The sequence below is a fragment of the Pseudophryne corroboree genome, chromosome 9 (assembly GCF_028390025.1).
Source record: "Pseudophryne corroboree isolate aPseCor3 chromosome 9, aPseCor3.hap2, whole genome shotgun sequence".
NCBI lineage: Eukaryota > Metazoa > Chordata > Amphibia > Anura > Myobatrachidae > Pseudophryne > Pseudophryne corroboree.
The window spans coordinates 57304260-57324344 of NC_086452.1; positions in this window are offsets into that span (position 1 = coordinate 57304260).

A 20085-nucleotide genomic window follows, 5' to 3' on the forward strand; every position below is an offset into this window, starting at 1 on the left:
CAATGCATTGTGGGGTTTGAAGTTTCTTGCAGCCATAACTTTGTTGGGCACAATATAGTGATATCTTATGATGCTGAGGTGACACAATATTATGTGATACTTTCTTCGGCTGGGTCCACAGGTTATCGACAGGATAACAATGGGATATGATGGAGCGACAGCGGATTGGCACCAAACGATCACAAGCTTTCAGTCCTCCCAGGATAAAACGGGCCCGTCCATATATCCCCGCCCACTGGCTTAGGCAAATCAGTTTTTCGTTTGGTGTGGCAGCAGCCGGACCATGGTCACATGGCTGCTGTTTTTGGCAGCCCTAAGCTTTCTTATTTTATTTTTATAGTCTTACTATGTTTTTGAGTGATCTTTCCTAACAGCGTCATATACGCATATTGGAAAGAGTCGCTCCAACAACTCTTCGCCGGGTCGCAATAATGCTTACCCACGGTACAGTGCTTGCGTCTGTGTCGGATATACTAGCAGGTCCAGCAGATGTTACCAGGCTGTAGCCCGAGCACGGGGAGAAGGTAAGGCTTCGGTTCCACTTAGAAGGGGAATACGGACACAGCTAAACTGTTTTGGGAGGAGACTGCCAAAGAGTAGCTGGCGTGCCGCCGCCGCGGGTGCTCCAGCGCTAGGCCTTAGGGATCATAAGGCACCAGGAATAGTATGAGGCTGCGATCCCTAGGGTTGATGTCAGCGGTGGGGAGTCAGACGCTCTCCTGGTCGCCGCTCCCCTCAGTTCATGACCAGTTTCCGTCGGTCTCCCGCCATGAACTGTTGCCTCACTTCCGTCTCAGACGTTACCACGAGGTGTCTCAGTCGCAGCATAGGCCGCTGTGTCTGTGTTCACTAAAAAGCTACCGTGAGGAGACCCAGTCGCAGTACAGGCGTCTGTGTGACCGGAGCGTCTGTGTTCACTAATAGTTCCCGGAGCGACAGTGTACACTAGTAGCGTCTGGATCCACTCAGCGTTCACTAATATTGATCGATCTTGGAAGTGAGGTAAATAGTTAAGTTTAGTGCCCATTGCATATGAGTCTGTGTACATTACTGTTGTTTTCTTGGCATTTGCATCTGAATACGTTAAGATCTGTATAGAACAGAATTCAGTAATATGTACTCCTACATACTTTGAAATGTGTTTGTAGTTAATAATATGCTCATATGACTAATATATAACATGTGACTGACTGCTAGTGTGATTGCTGACTTTATATATGTTTGTCAGTGGTTTCTTCTGAGCCTCAATGCTGGTGCATGGGTAGGGTCAGACTGATATCACTTTGAAAAAGTAAAGTGATTACAGTCACAAATTGTGTAGTACACTGTGCAAGTGCTGATTATTTATCGTGTCTAAGAGCGGCACAAGTGACGACACTGACAGTAGCACCAACACTCATATCATCATGTTTGTCCTGCAAAACGGTATTATCCTCCCAGGATCTGGTACAGGATGGTTTATGTGCAAATTGTTTTGCTTTTCAGCAGATTACAAGGCAAGTCCCTGTTCAACGTCCGGTAGATCCACCTTGGGCAATGTTTGCACAGACCTTGTCCAGTATAGCTGAACGGGTAATTCCTACAGCTTCAATACCAGGAGCAGGGTACACTATTAACCCATACATGCAGCTCCCTTCCTACGGTATAGCCCCAACAGCTTCTCCAATGAAACAAGCTGATAAACCGCTGATAAACCGAGTGTAAATAAATCATCAAATTCACAGGCTACACAGGATGATACATCAGATGATGATAGCTCTATATACTCTGCTTCAGCGTACACAGAACAGGTAGAAGGTATCAGCTCAGTGGATGTAGCTGAATTAATTAGAGCAATGAAGGCTATTCTGTCCTTAGAGGATTCAGCAGAGCCGGTGTTAAAAACTAAGGCACCTGTGTTTAAACGTCCCAAAACAGTTAGGATAGAGTTTCCAGGATCAGATCAGCTGATGGATATCATGGAAGAAGCTTGGGCTACACCCAATAAAAAATGCAGAATTCCCAGAAAATGGGATTCCAGTTATCCTTTTCCAACTGGTGACTGTTTAAAAAGGGAAATGCTTCCTAAAGTAGATAAGCATGTCATTTGATTAGTGCGAAAATCTATATTGCCTTCGCTGTCAACGTCCTTAGATGATGTCACAGACGGGAGAGTGGATGGGTTTTTGAAAACCATATTTTCTCTGTCGGGGGCAGCTCCAAGAATCCCATATAGCTCACATGAAACAGGCTGCAATATTCTTGGAAGAAGCGGCAATAGATATGGGTACTATTGCTTCTAAAGCATCAGCCTTAACAGTAGCTGCTCGCAGAGCAGTTTGGTTACGTACATGGAAAGCTGATTCAGAATCAAAAAAGGTTCTGGAATCTTTGCCTTTTGCTGGGAATATTCTGTTTGGTAAGGAATTGACAAATATTCTGGAATAGGAAACAGTATCCAAAAAGGTCAGATTTCCTGCCACATATAACCCCATGCCTAAGGGTCCGGTTTTTCGGCCATTTCGGTCACGAGGAAAAACAAAAGGAAAAAGTGATCGTAAGCAGCCCCAATACAATAAGTTTGGTAAGGCAAAGAAGCACTGGGCAACCAGAGGGCCAGCTTCCAAACCAGAAGATAAGCCATGAGCCTGATAGTGCGGGCCTCCGCCTGGGGGACCCCAGGGTAGGGGGCCGACTTCTTCATTTTGCACAGATATGGCAGCAGTCTACAACAGATGCCTGGGTGCAAGAAGCGGTATCTCTGGGTTATGGTTTCCCTTTCAAGAAGCAGCCTCCTCGAAGGTTCTTCTGCACCAGCCCATCTCGGGTAGGGGCAAAGGCCAGAGCCCTGCAAGAAGCAGTTCAGAAACTGCTTCAGTCAGGAGTAATTATTCCAGTACCCCCTGCACAGCGGGGACAGGGTTTTTACTCCAACCTGTTTTTGGTTCAGAAGCCAAATGGGTCGTTTCAGCCCATTCTCAATCTCAAAATGCTAAACAAATACATTTGGGTACCACGGTTCCACATGGAGACATTACGCTCCATAGTTTTGGCCATGGAACCAGGGGATTATATGGTATCCCTGGATATACAGGATGCTTACCTACATGTTCCTATAGCAATGTCTCATCAGTGTTATCTCAGATTCACCATCTTCCAGCAACATTTTCAGTTCCAGGCCTTACCCGTTGGGTTAGCCACGGCTCCCAGAGTATTTACCAAGATTATGGTGGTTATGGCAGCTTATCTTCGCAAGCAGGGGATAAGAATTTTTCCATACATCGACGACCTTTTAATCCTAGGACAATCCCAGGAATTGCTCTTGGGCCATCTCCAACAGACAATAACTTGTCTACAGGAGCACGGATGGCTCATAAATTGGACAAAGTCATCTCTGATTCCGTCACAACGGATGATTCACTTGGGGGCTGTATTAGATTCAAGTCGGCAGAAAATATTTTTACCTCGGAACAAGATATCCAAAGTGCAGTTAAGGATTCAGGAGTTGTTACACAGTCAAACAATATCAATTCATGCAGCAATGCGAATGATGGGTTTGATGGTGTCAACATTCGATATGGTGGAGTATGCACAATTCCACTCAAGACCTCTGCAGCGTCTGATTCTGGCCAGATGGAATGTAGTCCATCAGACAATAAAGAAACAGACCATAGTACTTTCAGAAAAGGTAAGAAAGTCATTAGTCTGGTGGCTGCAGACATCCCATCTAGACAAAGGGAGACCCTTTTGGATATCAGATTGGGAGATCCTGACAACAGATGCCAGTCTTCAGGGCTGGGGAGCAGTCTCCGGAAAATTATGGTTCCAGGGACAATGGACCAAAGAAGAAAGTTGTCTGCCAATAAACCTGTTGGAACTTCAGGCCATATACATGGCACTAATTCAGGCAAAGGACACTCTGCAAGGAAAACCAGTCCAGATCCGCTCGGACAATGCAACGGCAGTAGCGTACCTCAACCATTAGGGAGAAACTTGCAGCCAAAAAGCAATGAAGGAGGTAAGTCACATACTAAAGTGGGCAAAACTCTATCTTCCAGCCTTTTCCGCAGTGTTCGTTCCAGGAGTCCTAAACTGGGAAGTGGACTTTCTCAGTCGACACACCATTCAAGCAAGGATGGGCTCTACACCCGGAAGTATTTCAGACTCTGGTAGACAAGTGGGGTTTGCCAGAGATAGATCTGAACAAAGGATTCCGGAGCGATCTTTGTGTACGCCTTGTCAGTGAAATGGGACTTTCATCCTGCTACCCAGGGTGGTGAGGAAAATTAAAACAAACAAAGGGTGCCTTGATTCTAATAGCTCCGGCTTGGCCCAGAAGGCATTGGTACATAGATCCGCAGAGGATGTCGATGGATGCTCCAATTCTGCTCCCTCAACGTCCAGATCTACTGATGCAGGGTCCTTGTTATCACAGGCATCTGGATCGACTGTCATTGACGGCGTGGCTCTTGAAACCTCTATCCTGAACTCAAGAGGATTCTCACAACAGGTAATTCAAACTATGCTCAGAGCAAGGAAACCTTCCTCAGCTTGCATTTATCACTGAATATGGCAGGCCTATATTCATTGGTGCAGTGAAATAAATATAGACCCAAAATCTTTCCAAGTTTCCAGGGTCTTAGATTTCCTTCAAGCAGGAATGGATAAGGGTTTGAAGGTGGCTTCCTTGAGAGTGCAAATATCAGCATTAACTGTGTGGTTCCAAAAGAAAACTGCCAATTTACAGGATGTGCGTATTTTTTCTAGAGATGTGCACCGGAAATTTTTCGGGTTTTGTGTTTTGGATTCGGTTCCGCGGCCGTGTTTTGGATTCGGACGCGTTTTGGCAAAATCTCCCTGAAATTTTTTTGTCTGATTCGGGTGTGTTTTGGATTCTGGTGGGTTTTTTTTTAAACAGCTTAAATCATAGAATTTGGGGGTAATTTTGATCCTACAGTATTATTAACCTCAATAACCATAATTTCCACTCATTTCCAGTCTATTCTGAACACCTCACACCTCACAATATTATTTTTAGTCCTAAAATTTGCACCGAGGTCGCTGGATGACTAAGCTAAGCGACCCAAGTGGCCGGCACAAACACCTGGCCCATCTAGGAGTGGCACTGCAGTGGCAGACAAGATGGCACTTATAAAAATTGGCCCCAAACATCACGTGATGCAAATATAAATAAAAAAAATAAAAAAGAGGTGCAAGATGGAATTGTCCTTGGGCCCTCCCACCCACCCTTATGTTGTATAAACAGGACATGCACACTTTAACAAACCCATCATTTCAGCCACAGGGTCTGCCACACGACTGTGGCTGAAATGACTGGTTGGTTTGGGCCCCCACCAAAAAAAGAAGCAGTCAATCTCTCCTTGCTCAAACTGGCTCTATAGAGGCAAGATGTCCACCTCATCATCCTCCGGTTCCTCAGCCCTTTCACTGTGTACATCCCCCTCCTCGCAGAGTATTAATTCGTCCCCACTGGAATCCACCATCTCAGGTCCCTGTGTACTTTCTGGAGGCAATTGATGGTGAATGTCTCCACGGAGGAATTGATTATAATTAATTTTGATGAACATCATCTTCTCCACATTTTGTGGAAGTATCCTCGTACGCCGATCGCTGACAAGGTGACCGGCTGCACTAAACACTCTTTCGGAGTACACACTGGACGGGGGGCAACTTAGGTAAAATAAAGCCAGTTTGTGCAATGGCCTCCAAATTGCCTCTTTTCCTGCCAGTATAGGTACGGACTGTCTGACGTGCCTACTTGGATGCTGTTAAACATATAATCCTCCACCATTCTTTCAATGGTGACAGAATCATGCAGTGACAGTAGACAACATGTCAGTAATCGTTGGCAGGTCCTTCAGTCCGGACCAGATGTCAGCACTCGCTCCAGACTGCCCTGCATCACCGCCAGCGGGTGGGCTCGGAATTCTTAGCCTTTTCCTCGCAGCCCCAGTTGCGGGAGAATGTGAAGGAGGAGCTGTTGACGGGTCACGTTCCGCTTGACTTGACAATTTTCTCACCAGCAGGCCTTTGAACCTCTGCAGACTTGTCTGCCGGAAAGAGAGATACAACGTAGGCTTTAAACCTAGGATCGAGCACGGTGGCCAAAATGTAGTGCTCTGATTTCAACAGATTGACCACCCGTGAATCCTGGTTAAGCGAATGAAGGGCTCCATCCACAAGTCCCACATGCCTAGCGGAATCGCTCCATTTTACTCCTTCAATCTCTCCAGCTGCTTCTGCAAAAGCCTGATGAGAGGAATGACCTGACTCAGGCTTGTCTGAACTGCCTTCACGTGTGGAAAGTTCAAAGGGTTGCAGAACCTTGCACAACGTTGAAATCATTCTCCACTGCGCTTGAGTCAGGTGCATTCCCCCTCCTTTGCCTATATCGTAGGCAGATGTGTAGGCTTGAATGGCCTTTTGCTGCTCCTCCATCCTCTGAAGCATATAGAGGGTTGAATTCCACCTCGTTACCACTTCTTGCTTCAGATGATGGCGGGGCAGGTTCAGGAGTGTTTGCTGGTGCTCCAGTCTTCGGCACGTGGTGGCTGAATGCCGAAAGTGGCCCACAATTCTTCGGGCCACCGACAGCATCTCTTGCACGCCCCTGTCGTTTTTTAAATAATTCTGCACCACCAAATTCAAGGTATGTGCAAAACATGGGACGTGATGGAATTTGCCCAGATGTAATGCACGCACAATATTGCTGGCGTTGTCCGATGTCACAAATCCCCAGGAGAGTCCAATTGGGGTAAGCCATTCTGCGATGATGTTCCTCAGTTTCCGTAAGAGGTTGTCAGCTGTGTGCCTCTTATGGAAAGCGGTGATACAAAGCGTAGCAGGCCTAGGAACGAGTTGGCATTTGTGAGATGCTGCTACTGGTGCTGCCGCTGCTGTTCTTGCTGCGGGAGGCAATACATCTACCCAGTGGGCTGTCACAGTCATATAGTCCTGAGTCTGCCCTGCTCCACTTGTCCACATGTCCGTGGTTAAGTGGACATTGGGTACAACTGCATTTTTTAGGATACTGGTGAGTCTTTTTCTGACGTCTGCGTACATTCTTGGTATCGCCTGCCTAGAGAAGTGGAACCTAGATGGTATTTGGTACCGGGGACACACTACCTCAAGAAATTCTCTAAGTCCCTGTGAACTGACGCCGGATACCGGATGCACGTCTAACACCAACACAGCTGCCAAGGTCAGAGTTATCCGCTTTGCAACAGGATGACTGCTGTGATATTTCATCTTCCTCGCAAAGGACTGTTGGACAGTCAATTGCTTACTGGAAGTAGTACAAGTGGTCTTTCGACTTCCCCTCTGGGATGATGATCGACTCCCAGCAGCACCAGCGCCAGCAGCAGTAGACGTTACACTCAAGGATCCATCGGAGGAATCCCAGTCAGGAGAGGACTCGTCAGACTTGCCAGTGACATGGCCTGCAGGACTATTGGCTTTCCTGTCTAAGGAGGAAATTGACACTGAGGGAGTTGGTGGTGTGGTCTGCAGGAGCTTGTGTACAAGAGGAAGGGATTTAGTTGTCAGTGGACTGCTTCCGCTGTCACCCAAAGTTTTTGAACTTGTCAATGACTGCAGATGAATGCGCTCCAGGTGACGTATAAGGGATGATGTTTTTAGGTGGTTAACATCCTTACCCCTACTTATTACAGCTTGACAAAGGCAACACACGGCTTGACACCAGTTGTCCGCATTTCTGTTGAAATAATTCCGAAGAGGTGATTTTTTGGGGTATTTTGACCAGGCATGTCAATGGCCTTATTCATCCCACGGACAACAGGTGTCTCCCCGGGTGCCTGACTTAAACAAACCACCTCATCATCAGAATCCTCCTTGTCAATTTCCTCCTCAGCGCCAGCAACACCCATATCCTCATCCTGGTGTACTTCAACAGTGACATCTTCAATTTGACTATCAGGAACTGGACTGTGGGTGCTCCTTCCAGCACTTGCAGGGGGCGTGCAAATGGTGGAAGGAGCCACCTCTTCCCGTCCAGTGTTGGGAAGGTCAGGCATCGCAACCGACACAATTGGACTCTCCTTGGGGATTTGTGATTTAGAAGAACACACAGTTCTTTGCTGTGCTTTTGCCATCTTAACTCTTTTCAGTTTTCTAGCGGGAGGATGAGTGCTTCCATCCTCATGTGAAGCTGAACCACTAGCCATGAACATAGGCCAGGGCCTCAGCCGTTCCTTGCCACTCCGTGTCGTAAATGGCATATTGGCAAGTTTACGCTTCTCCTCAGACGCTTTTAATTTAGATTTTTGGGTCATTTTACTGAACTTTAGTTTTTTGGATTTTACATGCTCTCTACTATGACATTGGGCATCGGCCTTGGCAGACGACGTTGATGGCATTGAATCGTCTCTGCCATGACTAGTGGCAGCAGCTTCAGCACTAGGTGGAAGTGGATCTTGATCTTTCCCTATTTCACCCTCCACATTTTTGTTCTCCATTTTTTAATGTGTGGAATTATATGCCAGTAATATTACTATATCAATAGCAGTGGCCTACTGTACTGTACAACTATATACTGTTGGTCACCAAAATGCTGCACTGTACTACTATATATACTGCTCACAAAAATGCAGCACAGATATGGAATGGATACTTGCAGTGACACGGAGCTGCAAGATACAGCAATGGCCTACTGTACTGTGCAACTATACTGTGCACTTATATTTGCAGCACACTGAGCACAGATATGGAGCTTTTCAGGCAGAGAACGTAGCCACGTCCTCTCCATTCAATCTCCAATGCACACGTGAAAATGGCGGCGACGCGCGGCTCTATATATAGAATATGAATCTCGCGAGAATCCGACAGCGGGATGATGACGTTCGGCCGCGTTCGGGTTAACCGAACAAGGCGGGAAGAACCGAGGCTGCCTTGGACCCGTGTAAAATAGGTGAAGTTCGGGGGGGTTCGGATCTCGACGAACCAAACCCGCTCATCTCTACTTTTTTCCAACCGCCTTTTGTTCCTCCTATAGTGCCTTGGGACTTAAGTCTAGTTCTCAAAGCTCTTCAAGTTGCTCCGTTTGAACCACTTAATAAAGTGGATCTTAAATGGTTGACAGCTAAAGTTCTCTTTCTACTGACTATGGCATCAGCTAGAAGAGTGTCAGCGCGGTCATGTAAATCTCCTTTTCTGATTTTTTATCCAGATAAAGCAGTTCTCAGAACTACGACTATCTAAATTCCACCTTAATGAAGAAATTGTAGTCCCGGTTCTTCAGGTATCGGGACTTTCTACGGGAGAAGTATCGCTGGATGTAGTCCGGGTATTAAGGATCTACGTGGATCATACCAGTGCCATCAGAAAGACAGATTCTTCATTCTCTACGGATTTCACAAGAGAGGATGGCCTGCTACTAAACAGACGCTGGCAAGATGGCTTCGAATGACGATTTCAGAAGCATATTCTCGAGCTGATCTCCCTGCTCCGGCTAATGTCTCTGCTCACTCTACACGTAAGGTAGGTCCTTCATGGGCAGCACAACATGGTGCTTCAGCAGAACAGATATGTAAGGCAGCCACATGGTCTTCCATTAAATCATTCATTAGACATTATGCCTTGGATACTTTTGCTTCTCATGACACTGAATTCGGGCGTAAGGTTTTCCTGTCCAATCAGGAGCGTCCCCATCACAAAAAATTGCTTTGGGAAATCCCATTGTTATCCTGTGGATAACCTGTGGACCCAGCCGGAGAAATATACGTTATGGTAAGAACTTACCGTTGATAACAGTATTTCTTCTATGTCCACAGGTTCCACAGGGATCCCACCCTGACGCACCTGATTTGAGGATCTTTCTACTCACTAAACCTCTTCCTTCTTGTATGGAAGGGTGTGCATGTGTGTTCTTCTCGCCTGAATAGGGCTCTACATGATGCTCCTGCCTAAATGCTTTGGAATCCAACTGATTTGCCTAAGCCAGTGGGCGGGGATATATGGACGGGCCTGTTGCATCCTGGGAGGACTGAAAGCTTGTGAATGTTTGGTGCCAATCCGCTATCGCTCTATCATATCCCATTGTTATCCTGTGGAACCTGTGGACATAGGAGAAATACTGTTATCAACGGTATGTTCTTACCATAACGTATATTTTCCTGTCAAAACTGTCAAAGGAGGATCTGGTACTGCTCCTTGTGTCCGACATGAGAGAACAAAGTGAGAGCAAAGTCGAGTACAACCCATACAACAGAGACAAAGAGGGGGATGCATGAATATGATGCATCCCACCACTCATTGCAAGCATAATGCTGTTTATTAACGCTGTATGCTTGAAGAAAATCACAATTGTCCTTTGCGATGTAAGGACCTCTGGATTTAGGACCCTGGAGTCCTTCTGCGCATTCATCGAGTGACTCGTGTATCACGAGGAGTGCTGGGAGGGAACCAACTGGCTCACTCTCAGGGGGAAACATGAAAAGAAGCCCATAGGCTTCTATTGGGCAACATCGCATCCAAGCCCCAGAATTTATCGCATTCCGGATGCATGGTGCACATGAGAAAAGTGGCCAAACTTCAGAAAATTGCATTTTCTGAGGGTTTGCCGCAGTTTTAGCATTGCTGTATCCCACCAAAAGTACCTCATAACATAAATAAGGAATAACACCAAACTACTATTACTTCCTTTCTTGCACTATATGACTTCCTTTGTTTAGGAGACCGAGAGATAGACATTACTGTGCCTGGCAGCTAAAGGCAGCTTCACTGTGAGGGGAAAATCTCACCTTTATGGAGGAGATTCAACCTCTGGCAGGAATTAGGTTCCTAACCCCTCATCAGGCCCAGCACTGATTAGCCTACAAGCAATAGAAGGAATTAGGCTCCACCCCTCAGCACCAGCACAGACTATACCATACCTCCCAACTTTTAACTTCTATGAAGAGGGACACATGCGCGGCGAAGCTGCGCGCTCCCGCAAAGGGGTGTGACCTAAGAAAAAGGGGTGTGGCTTCGCGGGGGGACCCGCGATCACAAGCCACGCCCCTGTTTTCGTCACGGAGGGGGCATGCCCAGCACTCTGTGAGACGCTGGCATGCCCCCTCTCCCTCTGACTCCAGTGAATAGACGTGCGCACAGCGTCTATTCACCGCTGCTCTGCTAAGCAGGGCAGCGAGAGACAGGGCCTCCCAACTGCCCCTTCCCCCACCGCGGGACACTGAGGCCCGCGGGTGGGACAGCGGGACAGTCCCAAAAAAACGGGACTGTCCCGCGAAAGTCGGGACAGTTGGGAGATATGCTATACTACAAGCAATGACAGGAAATAGGCTCCTTCCCCTCCACAGGCCCAGCACTGACTATACTACAAGCAATGACAGGAATTAGGCTTCTCCCCTTCCTCAGGCCCAGCGCAGACTATACTACAAGCATTGACAGGAATTAGGCTCCTCCCCTTCCTCAGGCCCCGCCTAACTATACTACAAGCAATTGCAGGAATTAGGCTCTATCCCCTCCACAGGCCCAGCACTGACTATACTACAAGCAATGACAGGAATTAGGCTTCTCCCCTTCCTCAGGCCCAGCGCAGACTATACTACAAGCATTGACAGGAATTAGGCTCCTCCCCTTCCTCGGGCCCCGCCTAACTATACTACAAGCAATTGCAGGAATTAGGCTCTATCCCCTCCACAGGCCCAGCACTGACTATACTAAAAGCAATGGCAGGAATTAGGATCCTCCCCTTCTTCAGGCCCAGCACTGGCTATACTACAAGCAATGACAGGAATTAGGCTCCACCCCTCGGCGCCAGCACTGACTATACTACAAGCAATAGGGATAATTCAGATGTGGAGTAGCTATCTGCTGCTAGCTCTGATTGGTAATGCAGCAGGAGGTGTCTATTAAAAGCAGGCGCCTCCTGCTGCAGTAGTGATCCGAGATGCATCCTTGGAAGCAGCATCGGATCATTTACCATTGGGTGGCTTGGGGCACCCAAGGGGACGAACAAGCTGGCCTTCGCAGATGCCAGCAAAACTCTGTGCAACCACGGAGATATCTGGCATCATGGGCGGATCCAGAAGAAAATGAAAGGGGGTGCACCATGATAGGGGAACGGTAATAGTTATATTTACATGCACCTAAGGCACGTGTGCACCCAGATAAGGGGTGTGGTATCACAGGGGGCGTGGCCTCACAGAATACACCATCAGGTAATGATTGGCTGTAGGAGCGCACCCTGGCTTATTGCCAATGTTTCACCCTGATGAAAAGGCTGATTGGGCCTTGAAATGTTAGTCACCTGTTCCATTAGTTATGGGAGCCTGGAAGGCACCCCAGCACAATATAATTATTAAAGTTTTTAGTTAGTGGTGGCAGGTGCAGCATACCTTGTTTTGAGACTCAGACTGCAGGACAGGAACTGCCCATCTTTGATTAGCAGCAGCAGCAGCCTGCTGGACCTCCAACAAGCAGCATAAGACATCTGCAGGACAGCCCTGTCACAATCACACGGGCCGCCTTCTCAAAGCTGAGCTGAGTTTGACTGCACCTAGCATGGTGGTAAAGGAAGTGGAGGAGGAAGCGCTGGGATTATTGTGTGGTGCAGTGAGGGCTGATGAAGCCTTCTGCGCCTTCATAAGTAACAGTCTAACTCGATGCTGGCATTTGAACCCCGCGCCTGGGCTGGACTCTGGCTGGCTGGCAGTGGGGGAGGTAGGTTGTGGTGTGAGCTGGAGCAGCTGCAGCTCCAGCCTCCCCATTGGTTACCACACAGACTTGCTGTTAGAGCCGCGGCGGGTCCTAGTGCCTACTGGCTCTTTTATCAAATCTGAATGACAGAAATAGCAGTAGTGCTGCTGCTGTTCTCCTTTTGAAAAAAAGAAGTCAGAAACGACAGTGGGGGAGGGGGGGGGGGGGGCACGGGCCCAAGTGCCCTCCCCCTGGATCCGCCTATGTCTGGCATCTTCCCTTCCCCGGACAGCATTGACACACCTTCCTTGTGGGAAATGGAGGCCATCGCCGCCCTCTCCCCACCCCCCAAATGACAGCAGACCATCACTCAGTGACAGTCTGCTACCGCCCTGTGTCACAGAACCCGTTCGCACATGCGTAATGTATCAACAATTGGCACTTTGTGGCGCAGGGCAGCACTCCGTCCACATCTGATTCAGGCCCAATGGCAGAAATGAGGCTCCTCCTCAGCACCAATACTGACTATACTGTGGACTCTGAAAGGAATTAGGCTACAGCCGTACAATGAATGGCTTCCTACCAATGCCTAGAGAGGGAGCTGACTGGAACCACCCATCACCACTTCATAGCCGGTGCTTGATATTGGATACTTCTGTCTGTCCGGCCACAAACCTCAGCTTGCCAGTCTCTACCTCCAGTGTGGGGTGAGAGGAGCGTGGCCTCATGCAGAAAGCCGTACAGGGACTATGCTCATCATTGCATGTGGTGGTAGTGGCCGGGTCACTGATCAGCGCAGGAACGGTGGTTGGCAGTATTAGGTGCGTTCCATCAGCTATTCCCCTCGGGTTCACTACGGCTGGCCGGCGGTCGGGCTTCCGGCGACCAGCATCCCGGCGCCGGGAGCCCGACCGCCGGCTTACCGACAGCGTGGCGAGCGCAAATGAGCCCCTTGCGGGCTCGCTGCGCTCGCCACGCTACGGGCACGGTGGCGCGCTACGCGCGCCACACTATTTTATTCTCCCTCTATGGGGGTCGTGGACCCCCACGAGGGAAAATAAGTGTCGGTATGCCGGCTGTCGGGCTCCCGGCGCCGGTATACTGAGCGCCGGGAGCCCGACCGCCGGCATACAGAAGACCACCCATTCCCCTCACAGTGGGGCAGATGTAGTAACCTGGAGAAGGCATAAGGAAGTGATAAACCAGTGATAGGTGCAAGGTGATAAACACACCAACCAATCGGCTCCAATATGTAAATTAACAGTTAGGAGCTGATTGGCTGGTGCGTTTATCACCTTGCACATATCACTGGTTTATCACTTCCTTATGCCGTCTCCAGGTTAATACATCTGCCCCAGTGTGTGCACTCCGCTGCCTGTCAGCAGCTGTAACAGTGGCAGACGTTAAGTAAATAACATGCTATAATAATAATTGATGCAGTAGACAACACAATAAGAGGCCTGCTCCTATGGGCACTGACTGACTCCAGACAATAGGATATAGAGGGAGAGGAACCAGGATTACAATGAGAACATATTAACATGTCCAGGCTACTACAGCCAGCTCTTTATCCCATATTCCAGTGAAAAATACAGTATTCTAGTATTAAACGTCCATGCAGTGTCCCCACGTTTCATAGTGCTGCCCCTCCTATCAGTGGAGAAACTCATTTTGTCCAGATCCCTACCCCCACAGAGCTGCTCTGAAGATACGTGGATGGACTATAGTTCTCTGCTTGTTCTGCATGGAAAATGTAGCTAAACTGAAATGCATCTGGGCGTCACGTGACAATGGGGTTGCGTTTGGGTTTATATTAGGCTAGGGAGTTTCACCAAAAATGGATTACCTCTTTAACATTGGATGCTTGCACATTACTATTGGAGATATGCGCTGGATCATTTAGCTGGTTTTGGTTCTAATTCACTGTCCGAATTCAAAACAAGTGCGGGACGCCGGTTTTGGATTCTGCCCGTGGTTTTGGATTTTACTTTCCAAAAATTGACAAAAAAAAAAGCTGAAATTGAAGTCTGATAGCAACACCTCATCACTGTGGTACTAGTTCTGTAGATTTTAATTGGGCAACACCGTGGCTGTCATTAAACCCCAAGCATATCCTGCAGGACTGAGCCAGGGACTTGTACATTTGCAGTAACTGCAGATCCACAAGGTGCATAGGCTTTGTACAAATAAAGTCCTTGAGTATACTTACTAAGGATTGTCAAAGCCACCGATCATTGGCAACTTTGGCTAGATGTTTTAAAACGGCAAAATAAATAAATACTTAGCCATAAATCCATCAGTCACAGCCGCGTCATTGTAAAAAAAAATATCCCCATGGTATTCAGGGCCGTCTTTTCCTATGAACTCAATGGGCAGTTGCCCAAGGGCCCCAGGAGTATAAGGGCCCTAGGCTGATAGCTGATGGTCCCCTTTTTTTAGGGGTACCAGATTTGTGAAAATCGGCCCTGGGAACCGGAGATATCTGACTTCAAAGCAATGGTCCCCATCCGAGACTGTTAATTGCTCTTCCCAGTCTGGTATCTCAGGTTCTGTCTGACTTATTCCCCTTTTCCACTAACTCAAAAAACATGGGTAAATGCACAGGGGCGCACATTTACCTGTCTTTTTTGCTAGTGGAACCGGCTCCCTCAGGAAAAACCCAGATCAAGTGACCCGGGAATCCTACCCAGGTAGCTACCTGGGTAGGACACGGGAATGTTCCGGGTAAGGTGTAGTGTAAACGGAAGCTGTGTTGATGCGACACGGCTCCCGTTTACACTGTATGGATCTCCCAGCGCCACCCCTGCCGCATCACCAGCAGCGTCACCAACCCGTCAGTATGCCGGGATGGTGACTGCTGATGGGAAAGGGGCCGATGCGGGTCGCAGCTGGGTAGCACCCGTGTCAGACTCCTGGCTGCGACCCGCATCGTAGATGGAAAAGGGGTATCAGAGTCCTAAAAGCTGGGACTCTCCCCTTTCGGTGGATACTGGCAGCTTGTCTCTACTATGCCCAGAACCAGAGATATCAGCCTTCCAGCAGCTGGTCCCTGCTCCAGCTCCACACGCCTGGTATACAGTTTTATACTTTCATTGGAGGATTACTCTCTCTCCTGAACTCTGATCCCCAAGTCCCCAGTACCTCCTTAAAGGGGTCTCCAGTATCTCCTGAAAAGTTGGACACACTTTTTTTTTTTTTTATCCCATTGAAAGCTAAGAAATCTATTTCCAGGAACAGGAGATATCTGCAGTCAAGCAAGCTGTCCTCCCACCGGAAAATGATGAATATTAAGCCCACTCCACTATCCACCCCTTCCCTGCATATTAAACACCCCCTACCACCCTGGAAGTCATGTATCAAGCCCCCTTCATTTAGCCCAATGCCCCCTTCTGCAGTTTGGTGTTCTCCCTCCCGCCCCATCTCCCACCTTCTGTGCAGTAAAGGAGTAATTAGCAGAAATGACTGCACCAGATCCTACATGCTGAGCGGAAGATAGAATACCCCCTACCGCCTGAGGGCATCAAAGCTGCCACTGATAGCACCCCCCACCCCAACTGCTGACGGATCGGTAGGGGCCCCAGTGCATTGCTTTGCCCAGGGGACTACACTGCTGTTAAGACGGCTCTGATGCTACTTACAATTTAAGACAAAACGGTGCATAGACGATTGTCAAGGTTGATAAGTGAAACATCCACTAGATGGCGCTGTTGTTTCAGATTTTCATAGAAGAGCGACTGAAATATCCAAAAAATAAAATTTTACATTACAGATTTCCAGAAATGTATTTCTATGAACTTAATTACTGCTCTTTCAATTGTTTTAAAGAAAAGGTGACATTGCATTTAACACATTACTGAGAATTTGAATTTCCCCAAATTGCCGTCCCTGTAATTCTGCAATTTCAATTCTCTCCTTGATTAAATATTTTCCCAGATCTCTGAAGTCTGAGACAGCCGTGTCTGCTGCTTCTTCACCAATTATTACACTAACACAAGGGGAAATTTAACTCAACAGGAAATTTAATAGAGTGCGATCTGGTCAAATCCACATTTATTTTTCCCAACACAACTAGTCATCTCCGTTTTTTCAATGTTCTGAATACAAGTCATTTGATTCAACTGCAGTTTCCCAAACCGCACTAACTTTGCCAAAAAGAGGTCGTTTGAGCTGTCCAGCCAGAACACACTGTAAGAGGCACGGGAAACATACTCTGGCTAGGCAGACAGCTCAGTCTGCATGTGGGCAGGACACTTTTTTGGCATAAATTGCCGGTTTAGCCTTTAAACCCGCCGCAAAATGCCAGCGAATTTGCATATTCAGCCTCCAGTTCGCCATATTAATTCTGCAGCAAATCGCTGGATATTTGCAGGGCGTATGAAAACCACACTTATGAAATTTTCCATATATTTTATGTGTTGAAAGATAACGCTGTGAACTAAACCATTTGGTGAAATGCCGCCACAGAAGCTTCTCCTCCGGACAATGGGCCTAATTCAGATCTGTTCGCGATCAGGTAACTTCTGCGCATGCGTATGCATTGCAATGTGCAGGCGCGCCGTACGGTTACAAAGCGTATTGTTGTTTTGCACTGGTTCATAGCGAAGAAACCATTCGCACAGCCATTCGCAAGGAGATTGACAGAAAGAGGGCGTTAGTGGGTGGCAACTGACCACATTCTGGGAGTGGTTGGAAAAACGCAGACGTGTCAAAGCGTTTGCAGGGCGGATGTCTGACGTCAATTCCGGGCTCGAATAGGCTGAAGTGATCGCAGCGGCTGAGTAAGGTCAGAGCTACTCAGAAACTGCACAAGCTGTTTTTGTACAGGGTGGCTGCACACGCGTTCGCACACTTGCAAAGCGAAAATACACTCCCCTATAGGTGGCGACTATCTGTTCGCAGCGCTGCAAAAAATAGCTAGCGAGCGAAAAGATCTGAATTAGGCCCAATGATATGGCTGATTCTTGGACAATACTCCCTGCTCCGCCATACACATCTGCAGCTAGTGGTAACCACTTATGCCTTTATCTTATTATGGAAACTTCATATTTCCTCTTTATAGTATGCTGCGATGAACTGCAGATTAAACAGATTTGGGGGCTCATTTATCAACGAGTGATAAAACTCACTGTGAATGATAAAACTTGTTTTGTATGATGAATGATGTCCCAGCTAATCAGCTCTAAATTGTCATGTGTTTGTCTCCTATCGTGTTTGAAAAATGACAGTGGTGAGCTGATTGGCTGGAGAACCATTTATCATACGCAACAACAAAAAAATCATGCACAGCGAGTTTTATCACTTGTGGATAAATAAGCTCTTTGGGTTTAACGCCGTCCATGATTTGTTAATACATTCAATACTAAGAAGAAATATAGCCAGACATTTTTTTTTCCTTCTGTTGACTCCAGGTAATATGTGTGCAAACTGAATGTAGGTCTCACTGGACAGACTATCACAAATACCACGCGGTTGGTGTTGTGGTTAGCATTACCAGTTTGCAGTGCTCATGTCATGAGTCCACATCATGAAAAGGCAGTATCTGTGTGGAGTTTGTATTTTCTCCCAGTGCTTGCTTGGGTTTTCATTTGGTTGCTCTGATTTCCTCCCGCAATAACCTCCCCCCCCTCCCCCCCTCCCTCCTCCCCCCCCCCCCCCCCCCATAGCTTAATTAGCTTCTGGCAAAAATGATTCTTAGGGGTAAATTTACTAAGATGTGAGTTCTATTTGAGATGGGATGTTGCCTATAGCAACCAATAAGATTCCAGGTATTATCTTCTAGAAGCTGCTAGATAAATGAGAAGTAGAATCTGATTGGTTGCTATGGACAACATCCCATCTTTAATAGAACTCCCATCTAAGTAAATGTACCCCCTAGCGTGTATGTGATAGGGAGTATAGACTGTAAGCTCCACTGGTGCAGGGACTGATGTGAGCGACTGCGGAATATGTGTACGCTCAGGGGCAGAACTCTGGGAGGCAGTGGAGTCGGCTGCCGCCGGGCTCCTGGCCTCAAGGGGGCACATCTCCTCCACTGTCTCCCACTGCCGCTCACTGCGCTGCTGCTGCTGTCTGTGAGTGGAGGAGAGCGCAGCGTGCGCCTCCTCTGCCCCTCACTCTCCAGCGGCGGCGCGCTTCAATTCAGCGCCGATCCGTGAGCCATTCAGAGCTCGCGGACCGACAGCTAAGGCTGCCGGTCCGCGAGCTTTGATTGGCTCATGGACCGGTGCATAATTGAAGAGTGACACAGCCGCCGGAGAGTGAGGGGCAGGAGAGGCGCACGCTGCACTCTCCTCCCCTCACAGACAACAGCAGCGCGGTGAGCAGCACAAGGGATGGGGGGGGGGGGGGTCATGTATATCTGGCACTGGGGGCATTGCTGGCACTGTGGGGACATGTATACCTGGCACTGGGGGCATTGCTGGCACTGTGGGGACACTGCATTGGGGGCATAGCTGGCACTGTGGGGACATATATATCTGGCACTGGGGGGCATATCTGGTACTGTGGGGACACTGGCATTGGGGGCATAGCTGGCACTGTGGGGACATATATATCTGGCACTGGGGGGCATATCTGGCACTGTGGGGACACTGGCATTGGGGGCATAGCTTGCACTGTGGGGACATATATATCTGGCACTGGGGGGCATATCTGGCACTGGGAACACTGGCATTGGGGGCATAGCTGGCACTGTGGGGACATATATATTTGGCACTGGGGGCATATCTGGCACTGGGGGCATAGCTGGCACTTTGGGGACATATATATCTGGCACTAGGGGCATAGCTGGCACTGTGGGGGCATATATATCTGGCACTAGGGGCATAGCTGGCACTGTGGGGACATATATATCTGGCACTGGGGGCATATCTGGCACTGGGGGGACATGTATATCTGGCACTGGGGGGTCATGTGTATCTGGCACTGTGAGGCATATATGTATCTGGCACTGAGGCATATATGTATCTGGCACTGTGAGGACATATGTTTCTGGCAGTGTGGAGGCACCCATTTTTTGACATTTTTATATGTATGTGGCACTGTACAGGGGCATTATGGGTGGTCTTCAGGTTGCCAACTGTCGGGATCCCGGCGCACAGTATACCGGCGCCGGAATCCTGACAGCCGGCATACCGACAGTTTTTCTCCCTCGTGGGGGTCCACGACCCCCCTGGAGGGAGAATAAATAGCATGGCGCGCGTAGCGAGCCCGCAAGGGGCTCATTTGCGCTCGCCATGCTGTCGGTATGCCGGCGGTCGGGCTTCCGGCGCCGGTATGCTGGTCGCCTGGAGCCCGGCCGCCGGCATACCATACCTCACCCGGGCATTATATGTATTTGGCACTGTACAACATGACTAAAAACGGAGTTATGACACAAGGTCATACTCCTACAAACGTTATAACGAAAGGTGTGCGCACAAAATGGGG